Raw genomic sequence first — 13,071 nt, forward strand, 5'->3', positions numbered from 1 at the left:
TATATATATATATATATATATATATATATATATATATATATATATATATATATATTATTAACTTATAATACTATAAAGTATAAGGGTTGAATTTTAAACTTTTAAAATTTTAGTTTGGAGTTAAAGTATTCTCAAATGACTTTACAAATTCCAAAACTTAAGGGCAAGTTTTTGAAACTTGTCAAAACTTTTCAAGTCCAAAACCTATGAGTTTTAATGCCTCTTAAAGAAGTGACTTTTCATTTTCCATAACTTGAGGACAAGTTATGGAGCACATCAAAGGCCAATAAGATCATCAATTAAACTATAAAGCATGTCAAGTAATGTCCATGATCTAAATTAAACTCATATCAACAAGACAATTCAAATCAAACAAATTTCATGTAATTAGCCTAATCATAAACTAATACAAAACCTGAAACTTTGACAATTATCTTTTAAATTGGATTAGCATGATCATTACCACATCAAAAACAGGTTTATTAGTTCAAAAACAGTCTAGGGTAATGATCCTAGTCCAATTCCAGCCTTAAAAGTCGAAAATCTGCCCTCAGGAGCACCAACTCGTCGAGTGCATGAACTAACTCGGCTAATTGGTCAGATTTGTGAGGGGACTCGGCGAGTTCCCCAGTGGACTCGGCGAGTCCATTGTCCAGAATGCAGAAAATCGATTTTTGAAGCATTTGAAAGCAAGTAGCATCAAGTATAATTGAAAACAAAACTAGGCTCTGATACCACTGAAGGATTTGAGCATTCTAACACTCGTAAGGTGTGCATGCAACCCTAGAAACCTTGGATCTATGTTTTCTCTATTATGAAAGCAAACGTTCATTTTTCCAAGGTTTCATCCTAACTAGCATACCATGAAGTATATGTAATACAAAAATCTAGTAGAATGACATACCTTTTCTTGTAGCTTGATTCCCTAAGCCTTTAAGAGCCTAGCACCCCAACTGTGATGCCTCAAATGCTTCACACACCACCACCAACAATTGGAAGAAATTGAGAGAAGTATACTTGCGCTCAAAATCGGCTAGCCCTCTTTCCTTTCACTTAAGTGCCGATTTTGGTAGCTATGGGGTCCTTTATATAGTGTGACACAACTAGGGTTACACCATGCAAACCCTAATGTGCATGACTTTCCACATTCCTCATGCTCTATGGGTTTTAACCTCCATGGAGTATCCATGGGTCACCACATGGGTTTAGCCCAACATAAAGGATTATGGATCATAAGCCCACTATATAAGAATGAATGATTTCCACAATCAATCCCCATTTATTTAATTTGTCTTTTTTTGTCACAAAATTAATTCCAGAAGTAATTCTTGATCAATACTAATTAAATAATATGATTTCATATTAATATACTAGAACTTATAATATATTAATAAATCATAAATATCCTCTTCTCAAAAGTACATCCTTCAGATTGTTCTGGTGCCATGCAACCTAAATGGACCATGCTTCTCTCGGTTCAAGTACATACCAATTATAGTTATGGGCTTAGACACTAAATCCAACAGTTTGGGAGCTACACACCGATGGTGCAACAAGTAAGGAAAGGTAAGGAACATGCCTAATCCTCAAAAACCCCAGGGAGATGAAATAACTTACGCTTGAAGGTTTGACTTCCAAATTTTGAATAATGAGGCCGAGTACAAAGCACTCCATGCAGTCCTCAGATTGGCACAAGAAATTGGAGCAAAACACATATGAATCGAAAGACCAAAGGATGCAAAAATACCTAGAAACAACACGAAAACTGGCACACTCATTCTAAAGCTTCGAAATTAAACAAATACCCAGGGGGGAAATACAAGTGTTTATGCTCTCAGCATGTTAGCTTTGACATCCTTCGACCACCTAACTAAAAAAGTATTGGTAGAAGTTCTCGGGGAAAGGAGCATCGACAACAAGCAAGTCAATGCCATCGCAGAACCACCAGACTGGACAAAACCGTACCTAGACTACCTGCATTACGGGATCCTCCTAGACGACCTGGAAGAAGCCAGTGAGGTAAAGATCAAAGCCCCCAGTTTGCAGTAAAAGGCATGCAACTGTTCAAGAGAGGATATCCAACTCCATTTCTCAGATACATCTCACACGGCGAAGGACAATCCCTCTAGGAGGAAAGTCGTTCAGGTGAAGTGGGAGCACACGAGGGGGCATGGGCACTCACATGAAAAATACTTTGTCTACGCGTATACTAAGCCAATACAAAGACGCGGCCAAAGTTACCAAGAAATGCCTGGAATGCCAGGAATTCCCCCCGTTCCAGAACCAGCCAGTTATAATCCTGACTGGCATTGGCAGCCCATGGACCTTTCACCAATGGGGCATTGACATCATAGGACCGTTCCCAGCTGCCCCTGGAGGACTGAAGCTCCTACTAGTCACAATTAATTACTTCAGGAAATGGATTGAAGTCCTTAGCCACAGTCACAGGAAAGCAAATGATCCGGTTTATGTGGAAGAACATCCTAACCCGGTTCGGCACTCCCAATGTCCTATTAAGTGACAATGGCACCCAATTTGAGGGAAGTCCCTTCAAAGAATGGTGCGAGGAGAAATAGATCCACCGTCGCTTTACCTCAGTCGCATACCCCCAGGAGAATGGCCAGACCGAAATATCAAATAAAATGATTGTGAATGGGCTTAAGAAATTCATGATAAAAACAATGGGGGCATGGACGGGAGAACTGCCAACAGTGTTGTGGTCGTACCGTACCACCGCAAGATTAGGAACGGGAGAGACACCCTTCAGGCAAGGAGGCGGTGCTCCCACTCGAGATTCTGAGTGAATCATTACGGGTAACCGGTTTCGTCGCATACTCGAACGAGGCAAAACAACGAAAAGACCTGGATATGCTTGACGAGAAACGTGAAGCCGCTCAACTACGACAAGCGGCCTACAAAGCCCGTGCAGAAAACTTTTACAACAGACGGGTGCGGGTAAAGAACTTCAAGATAGGATAATGGGTGCTAAGGAAGAACAAATCTAGCCGCTTGCAGCCACTGGGCAAGTTAAGTGTGGCCTGGGAAGGACCATACAAGGTAGTAAGGGCGCATCGGGATGGAGCATATACGCTAGAAGCACAAGACGGGAGGTTGATACCTTAGATATGGAACGCGCATAGGAACCACAGCTCGGCCAAGCGCCGGCATAACTATCTTTCAGTTGTCACCAAAACGTTCCGGTTAATAAAATTTCAGGAGTCCTAAATAAAGTAACAGTGACCAACATTTTATACCAACATACGCACATACATGTGTACATATAAAAAAACAGAGAGAAAGTTGCGCGTGTTTACCAAATGGCAATATGGGCTGATCGCCCACATCATTTAAGCAAAACAAACCGCTAACATGCAACCATAAATCTTAGAAGATTATAACCCCTCTCTATAAGCATGTCGATTCAAACAGCAAAAAAGCCTCCAGGCTCTTGAACTAGACATACTTGAAGGGTTCGAAGGATCAAAACCTTCCTGCTCAAAATTTAACATACATAAGTCCAGGGAGTCTTGAGGTGAAGGCCTCGAATCACTTTAAGCATCCACAAAAGAGAGACAATTGGCCACTTGACCAAAATCCAAAAGAAAAGCCCGCCAAACAATCTTTAGAGTGACACCTCTCAAAACAAAAAGAAAAACTCACAAAAATGGTTTAACGCTACGAAAACCCAATCAGTCTTTAAACACACAATATTAAAGACCCCATAGATCCAGATATAAAAATGTTTTAGGAAATACATAAAAATACAAAAAATAGCAACAAATACACGAAAAATACTAAAAAAATTAATCCTGGCGAGGACGAGCCAAGGTAGCGCCCTCGACACCACCGTTTTAAGAAAATTCCTCCTCCTCGGAACATAGTTGGCGAAGGTCAGCAAGACCGAGCTCGCCCAAATGAAGAAAGGATGCAAAGTCCATCTTGGCAAAAGCCCTGATGGCAGCTTGCATCGCTTCAACAGATCGTGCCACATCATTCGGCTCAGACAAGCCGGGACCATCGCTAACTGGCCACCCTCACGCTACCTGCTTCCCACTCTCTATACCAGCAGCCACACATGAAGCCTTCATGCGTCGTATCCCCAGAGCGAAATCGCTGCTCTCGACAACACAGTCCACCACACGAACCACACCTTTTTAAAGGACCGAAGCCAAATCAGCCTCCAAGATCTTCCTTCTCAAAACTTCAGCCACTAGTTGATCGTCCCACAATGCCAAGCGCTCTGCCAATGCTTCTTTCTCCGAGCTCAAAATCTAGATATGTTGGGATAGATGATTAACCTCCCCATCCACAGTTGCCACCAGATCCTTAGAAGCAGATTTCTCCATGGATAGTACGAGGATGCGTTCATCGAACTTTCGCCGCTCCTCCTCGAGAAGCCAAAATTTCTTCGTAAGCTCGTCATGTTATGATTTGACGACAACCTAGGCAGCGACATACTGGAGATCGTTCGCCATATGAGAATAAGAAAGAAGATTAAGGGACTCCAAGGTATCCGGAGGAAATGTGTGCCGAAACCAATCACAGGCGGGGACCTATTCTGATAGAAGGGAACCGTGTGTAAGATTCCACTCAGGAATATATATACCAAGAGCGCTCAAAGGCGGAGGATTAGCCTTTATGTGGACATCACCCGAAACAGGAGGTGGGCCGAAATAAGCGCCCACAACACTTGTGGGATGTAACCATTAGTAATTTCAATGACAACAGATGACTTAGCGAGAAAAGAATTGATGTTGCGCCTTCGACGTAAACGCCTGCCGATGGTGTTGTCACCAATTTCCTCTGCAAGAGCAGCATCCACAGTAGCTAACCGATGTTTGGAAGACACTGGGCTGTTGGTCGTGCCTAGTTCTCCGACCGGGGGGGGGGGGGGGGGGGCTCATTGAGAAACCCATTAGACCAGGTTGGACCGGAGAATCAGGCCTCGCCCTAAGGTCAAAAGCTAGGGCACCAATCATAAAAACTCGGTCGACTCCGACGAGAGTCGGGAGCATCTCCACAAGAGGGACATCGCGATACTGAAGATCCCCTTTAAAATTCCCCCGCAACACTTGTTCAAGAGATAAAAGCTTCTCATTACCTCCAATAGTAATAAAGAAAACCCCCTATTCTTAAGCAAATAAATTTTAAATAAAATAAAAAGGGGAAGAAGGAGTAGGAAGGTAACGCTTACCATCACTTTCTACAAAAAAATTGAGGCATCATCCCACGCGACTGCCAAGCAGCACTCATTCTGGCAGCCGCCAACACACAATCTGGCCAATCCTCGTCGTTTAAACAAATTTCTCTTAACGTGCGATCCACCGACATTCTGGCTCCCAACAATTGGGGTGCCCGATCTGAAGACATGGGCACACGAGGATAGCCAGGTCCGTCAAACTCGTCGTTAACTCAAAACCACTGATTCTGCCAGTTCTTCCGAAGCGCCTTCTGATTAACTATGAAGGTGTGTGTACTGCAGCGCTAGGAAAAGGTGTAAACACCTGAATAAGTAGACGAGTTTAAGAAAGATTGGAATGCTCGAAATTGGGGAAGGACGCCCAATGCCCGACACCCCAAATCAAACCCAACTATCTTGTTTACAACGTTTGGGGTTAAGTCGTGAATAGAGAAACCATGTTCTCGTATAGCCTCGTCGAAGAAGTCCGAAACAGGAAGACGAAACCCAACCTCGAAAATCGCCACTGGAATACCAACCTTCCCCGTCGGTGGTTAATAAATAGTAGACCCTTCTAGCAGGAATTGAATTCCATGCCCAAGCACAAACCGAAACTGGAACTGAAGATACTCGAACTCCTCAGTCGTAGGGCGGTTCCATATCTGGTGGGGGGCATCGAGAATGGGAGAAGAAAGGCGTAGGAGAAAGAAAAAGCGACAAAGGTGAACGAGATGGCTGATGTACGGAGAAATGAAGCACGTAACCGTTCCTAAAAATAGGGGACCCCTAAATAAGTCATGAAGTGATGGAACCGAACAATTCTAACGGTGGAAACTCTCTGGCCAGAGCGACTCTATTACATCAGAAATACATCACGAACCGTTCTCACCAAAACGTGCACAAATCCACGCTACAACAACTAAGCTATCCCGAGCAAACGCTAGCATTTACTAGCCTAGGGGACTTGTTGACGTATCTCACCAAGAATACATTAAAAGGGTAACAGAAGCGTCAACCAGAAAACAACCAGATCCAGGAACGCCACCTGAGCGAGTCCCAGACCCGGAGCATAGCCCAAGAACCCTCGATTACTCATTCTCGTATTCTGCTAATCATGCACAATCCTTCATAAAGGGGGAAAACATGCCCCATATAGAATAGGATAGTGCTTTGAATCCTACCTCCCGACAACGCTACAAAATAGAAAACAACCATGTGTGGGGCACGTCCGACCAATGAAAAATCTCCATGATCTGCAGGACCTAAAAATGTAAAAGATATTGTCGGTGATTTGTTCCCCCAAGGACAGGTATAAAGAGGTCCCTTCTCCTCCAAGAAAAGGAATGGATAATCTTCGACTTCTCTCCTCCTCTTGAATATACTAAATCTCTCATCTCTTAAAGAAAAACTAACTTGACCGTCGGAGCTTCGTTCTGCGAGCCCCCCCTAGACGAAGTCTAATGGATTTATTCTCGTGTACTTTGATCCTCAGGCTTTCTTCTTCAGACGTCAAAGAAGACAGAGTCAAGTCGGATAGATATCTTAACACTTGTGGATTGTGTGATACTCTTTGGTGTGGTGATTAGTTAGGGTAATGATAGTATTGGTTGGTCATTGAGTGGATACCCTATGGGTTGTACGTAGTTTACATTAGATAGCCCTTGAACTTTTTGTCTAAAGCTTTATTACATGTTTCTTGTTTGATTTATTGCTTTCGCGTAGAATCATCTGTTCGATTGTCAATCTGATCCCCGATTACATATCACTGTGTATTTATGAGGCGGTCGTTAGTATTAGAATTTTCCCCAGTATGGATATGATTCTGGTTATAAGTCAATGATGGTATGACGACAGAGAGCTAGTAGTAGTTAACGACTGAGAGCCGGTAGCAGTGGTGGCTGAGACCTAGTGGCAGAGTGCCAGTAGATGATACATATGATTGTTATATATGTTGTATGCGTGTGGATAACAGGTTTGACTAATCGACGCTAGAGTCGAGGACTTTGCATATATGCATTGTATGTATGGTGGAATATGTTATATACTGGGGAACTCACTAAGCTTTATGATTACACTTGTGGAATAAATGTTTTACAGGTTGTTCGTGAGAAGATGTCACAAATAGCAAATTAAGGTCAAGATTTTTATCCTTGTAAGAGGCAATTCCTCCATGTAAACTTGTACTATCTCTTTTAGTGAAATTCAAAGTTCAATGCTATTAAGTGCCACGTTCATACAATGTGATTCAAGCGGAAACAACCTCATGAAAATCCAAAATTCGATCCAATAAGCCAAGTCCAATCAAATTTGGGCCTAAGCCCAAGGATTCTCGACCCAAATCCCTTATTGGACCAAGACTCCTTTATTGGGCCCTATTGGGCCGATAACTTCTCCATTTCGTCTTGTTGGGCCGAAAACCACTAATGGGCCCTCCATTAAGCCAAAAACCACTATTGGGCCTCCCATTGGGCCAAAAGTTTTAATTGGTTGTCATGGGGCCGAAACTTCATACTTGGGCCCTATTTGGGCTGAAACCCTCTTAAATGGACCGAGAACCCTTCATAAAATATTAGTGGCCCGAGAACTCTCTTGGGTCAAGCCAAAAATCGGAATCACCCTTGTTGGACCACCTTTTTGGGCCGAAAACCCTTTGCTCGGCTAGGGTTTGCATGAAACAAAAAAAGGGGATTAAGGTGGGATAATTGCCATGACACCTCAATATTGTCTAGCATATAACAATGCTTTGGACCATCAAACACCCAAGCTTATCCCATCAACTTATCAAGAGGTCAAACCTTCTCTCTTCCCCTCCTCTCTCTACCTCTCGGCCGATACATACACACACACACTCCACAAACCTCATTTCCTTCACTTAATTCACTAGAACTTCCTCTTCCTTCTCTCTAAAACTTCGTGTGAGGGCATGCATTTGTGGGATTCTTTCAAACAATTTTAATAACTTGGTAAGTTCTAAGTTATAGTTAAGTGTTTTATTTCATATTTATACTAAGATCATCCCTCTTACACTCTCATTTTCGTGTATATGAACCCTAGAGCACCACCATTTCGAAAATCTTACCAAGAAAACAAGTTAGGCTCGAAAATCCTTCTTCTTCTTCTACATCTCGAAAATCCTCAAGGTGAGCTTCATACCCCATTATTTTCAAGTCTTCATTCTTTTTTTTCTTTTTTTCTTTTTTTTTGGGGGGGGGGGGGGAAATACAAGTATTGCACCCGATTCCTGGTACGTATTTAAATTCAAGAAATATGGGAATTTACTCTGGGACTCGGCGAGTTGGGGGCCCAACTCGTCGAGTAGACTCGACTGTTGGATCGAGGGTTTATGTGACCTACTCGACGTGTCGGAAGACCGACTCGACGAGTAGGAGCTGTCCGGACGAAACCCTAATATTTAGGGTTTGCACCCTATTTAAACACATTAACTTGTCCCAAACCAGCCTCCATCGTCCCTCTCACTTCCAGAATAGCCTAACTCGAAACCCTAGCCCTTATTGTGTGTTCTTGAGCCTTTTGGTGCCTGTTGTGTGTGTGTGTTTGAAGTTGAAGGAAGAAGTGGAAGCTTGGCAGTTCTTCAAGAAGCAAGTGGATCCAAAGATTTTGCTCCATTTCTAGTTCATTCAAGGTAAAAAGCTTGAACCTTGACTTATCATTTGATAGATCTCCTTTAAGACTTGGATCTTGCCATTTTTAAGACATTTCTAAACCACCTTTGGGTTTGGCTCATATTGTGTAGTGTTAGCTTCAGATCTGGAACCATTGAGGGTTCCCATGGCATAAAGGTGCCAACTTTCTTTCCATGGGAAGCCCATGCATATTATAGACCCCATTTTATAGCCTTTTGAGCCAAAAACCCCATGCATGGACATCAAGTTCGTTGCTTTACGTATAAAATAGACCCTAGGAGGCCAGATCTATGGTTTTGACGCGTAAAGACCCATTATAATCGACTATATAGTGTTGGACAAAGAGGGGCTCGGCGAGTCACTTGGGTGACTCGGCGAGTCGGGACACTTTTTCCCCAAAATCAACTTCTGGAAATGGTTTAAATTGAGTGGAAGGAACACTCAGCATGCTAGGGGTTTGTCTTGGACCTGGAAATCATAGGACTCGGCGAGTGTATGAACAGACTCGGCGAGTCCAAGGCAACCTCCCAACTTATGACGACAGACTCGACGAGTTCAATGGGAACTCGCCGAGTCATATACTGAACATCTTCTTGGATGAAGATGAACTCGGCGAGTTCACGAACGAACTCGGCGAGGCGGTTGAAGATTGTACGATGTGTTGTTAAAGGCGAACTCGTCAAGCTCTTGCTAGACTCGACGGGTAGGGACGGGATTATGACATTTTGGTAGTTATGGGGACTCGACGATGGCGGGCCAACTCGGCGAGTCGAGTCAACCAGATGTTGACTTTGATCAAAAGTTGACTTTGACCATGGATTTGACTTAGACTTTGACTGGGTTTGAGTGATCCTTGTAAGGGTTATGAGTATGAGTTCATAATTTAGAAGAGTTGTCGTATAGGGATTGAGGAGTCGGGGAGAGTCGATTTCCACATTGAGATCAGTCCAGGCACTACACGACATCGAGGTGAGTTACCTTCCAGTAGTGGTGGGTCTACGGCCACAATGTCAACCCACTAGTAGGAGTTGTATGTTAGATGATTGTCTTTGTGATATTCATTTAGGTTTGCTGCTACCTGTTATGTTTTATGTGCTAGCATGATATGACGTTACGTGATGGTGGTAGTAGTAGGGGGAGATAGTCCCCAAGTTACCGGCCGATAGGGCCAAAGGGGTAGTTTAGTACCCAGCTATGCTAGATTATGATTACATGATAGTATGTGATAGACCGGTCGAGAGGACCAAAGGGGTAGGCCAGCACCCAGATATGCTACGCAAGGTCACCGGTCGAGAGGACCGAAGGGGTAGGCCAGCACCCAGATATGCTAGGCAAGGTCACCGGTCGAGAGGACCGAAGGGGTAGGTCGGGAACCCAGATATGCCTGGCAGTATGTATGTTATGTGTTTGTATGGTATGTGGCATGATGGGGGAACTCACTAAGCTTCGTACTTACAGTTTTCAGTTTTGTTTCAGGTACCTCTTCAGCGAAGGGGAAGAAGCCGACGCGATAGCAGCACATCACACTCACGCATGATTTCCGCATTGAGTTTTCTGGGATTATACTCTAATTTTTATTATTATCCGATGATATGTTTTTGAGACACGACGTAATGGTTTTATGAATTAATATAATATTAGCAATGTGTTGACAAATGATTTTACATGTTACTTAATTAAAAATGTAATTTTTTTTGCCTTGGAAATTAGGATGTTACAAGTTGGTATCAGAGCCTTGGTTTGAGGGATTCGGGCACACCATCGGGGGTGTTTGGACTCAAATCGAGGGCTTGAAAGATTTTTACAAAGAAAATAGTTTTCCAAAATTAAAATACAAAGGTTTTAACTAAAAGAACAAGATCTGTGATGTGCGCGACCGGCCGAGCTCAAGTAAGTTTTCCCCAAGATACCCATACATGTTATGTTACGATATGATTATGACAACTGCATGCTAGATTAGGGCTAAGGATCTAGAAAGGATGCCTTAAATGCCTACTGTATATGTATAAGAACTGCATGCTAGATTAGGGCTAAAGCATCTAGGAAGATGCCTTATGTGTCTGTTATATGTGCTTATTGGATTATATGTTAGAGCTGATTGGTGAATAGTGTGATGGCCTGAATAGGACATGTTTGGTATGGTTACTCAACGCTCGAATGCTGCTAGCTTCGTGCTTTTAGGAGTTCTAGTTATCTTTAGCTAACTAGTAAATGAATACATTAAGTTACATATTGTGAGGACTACATAATTTCAGAAGTTTAGGTCTAGCCCTACTGCGCAGCTCTTGTTTGAGTCTAACCGTTGTAGGGTAGGACCTCTCATTCAAAGAATTATCTGGTCTTAGTGATATGTAATGGTATTCGCGAGCTAGTCATGTAAAGGTAGCAGGAGTTCCTTATGCAGCTGATGGCTGAGGGGGGGGGGGGTTGGCCGGAGAGTTACCCTAGGGTAAGCCTATAATGGGATTAGAAAAGAGAGCAGCAGTAGTAGAAGGGACTTGGTGAAGTCAAAGCAATCCTGAGTAAAGTACGGATAGATGTGGAAGGTAGTATGGGCCCGTACTACTGAAAGCAGAGGATCCGTACTCAAGTCATGGAGGGCCGAGATGGAACCAGGAAACTTGTAGAGTGTATGATACCTCCCAAGGTTTATGTAGGATGCTGATGATTATGTGTTATGTTTCAAAATGATGATGATCACACGTCATGGAGGGGGAGGTTCCGGATGAGGATCCGCTTCAGGATCGGGCTCGGGGGGCAGGTTCCGAGCCAGTGGACGAGGGACTACGCGAGTTCATCACGTCTGAGATCACGAGAGGTATCCTTGAGTCGACCCCGGTGATTTTCGGGTCGATCATGGAAGGGATCATTGAGTTGTTGGAGGATCGCCTTAGGGGATTCAGGAGCGATATGGCACTCAGTCAGTCAGGATCACGCACACTGTCCTTCAAGGACTTAAGGAGCAGTGGTTGTAGTGGTGTTGATTATGATGGCATGTGCGGAATTAGAAAAGATCTAGTATCTGTGTAAGCACATATTAGATCTTGAAAGGATATAAAAATGGGTTTGTACAAATTTCTCTCTCTAGTCTAACACTCCAAAATGATCATCCTAAATATGAGTGTCACTCACTTCCTATTTATAGGAAAGACAACTCATTTACACATACAAAGGAGTAAAGCACAAATACATCCAAGAGTGACTTTTCACCCTAACATTCTCCCCCTTAAAGTTAGGATTGGATGCCCGGCATCAAAATCCAACGAGCTCGCGCGATCAAGACCAAACTTCCCCTCGAAGTAACATCGGTCTTCAAATCCGCAAAGAATACCCGAAAAAGTCGCTTCGAATACCCATCATTCTCCCCCTCGAAAGGATGCTCCCCCTCAACAGTTGAAGGTATATTCAAGTGCTCCCCCTCCACTTGAGCATCTAGTATACTTTCGCCATTAGCAGATGTCTCTGATGTGATTGTCGAATCATCAGAACGTTTCGAAGATTCAGGAATTTGATTATCAGCAGCATATACTTCAGCATCAACCGCCCTATCTGGAACACCAAAAATTAAATCATAATCAAAGTCAGATGAATTAGATTCTTCAGTTTCATCATTTGATTCATTAAGAATTGGTTTTTGTTCGAAACATTTTTCAACTTGTTTCACAGATTTATTTACTCCTTGTGTTCTTGAGTTTACATGATGATTCACTAGATCTTTTCTTATTCCGCACATGTCATCATAATCAACACCACTACAGTGGTGCGCCGGATTTCCATGGGGCTAAGGACACCATCACAGCCAGGAGATGGATTGCAGACATTGAGTTTGCACAGCTGACGAGCTTCTGCCCTAAGGAGTCGAAGGTGCGGTATGACGCGGGTTGTTTGAGAGACCGGGCCAGGGATTGGTGGGAGTCGGTTGGTGACTCGTTGGGAGCCTCGGAGATTGAGGTTATGACTTGGTCGGACTTGGTGATCAGGTTCAAGTCTGAGTTTGCGCCAGCTGTAGAGCTTCAGCAGCTGGCCAGGGAGTTTCTAGATATGAGGCAGACAACGGATTCAGTGGCGGAGACTACCGCCAAGTTCCGGGAGAGGGCATTGTTGGTGCCCCAGTATGCAGGAGACGAGGAGAGGCGGAAAACTCACTATCATGATATGTTGAGGGCGGACATCCGGGAGCATGTCGACTTCTCGGCATGCCCGACCCTGGATTCCATGATTGCCAGGGCGAGGGAGAGGTAGATAGAC

Source organism: Lactuca virosa, chromosome 8 (assembly GCF_052849685.1).
Source record: "Lactuca virosa cultivar CGN04683 chromosome 8, Lactuca_virosa_CGN04683_v6, whole genome shotgun sequence".
In the NCBI taxonomy this organism is placed as follows: Eukaryota; Viridiplantae; Streptophyta; class Magnoliopsida; order Asterales; family Asteraceae; genus Lactuca; species Lactuca virosa.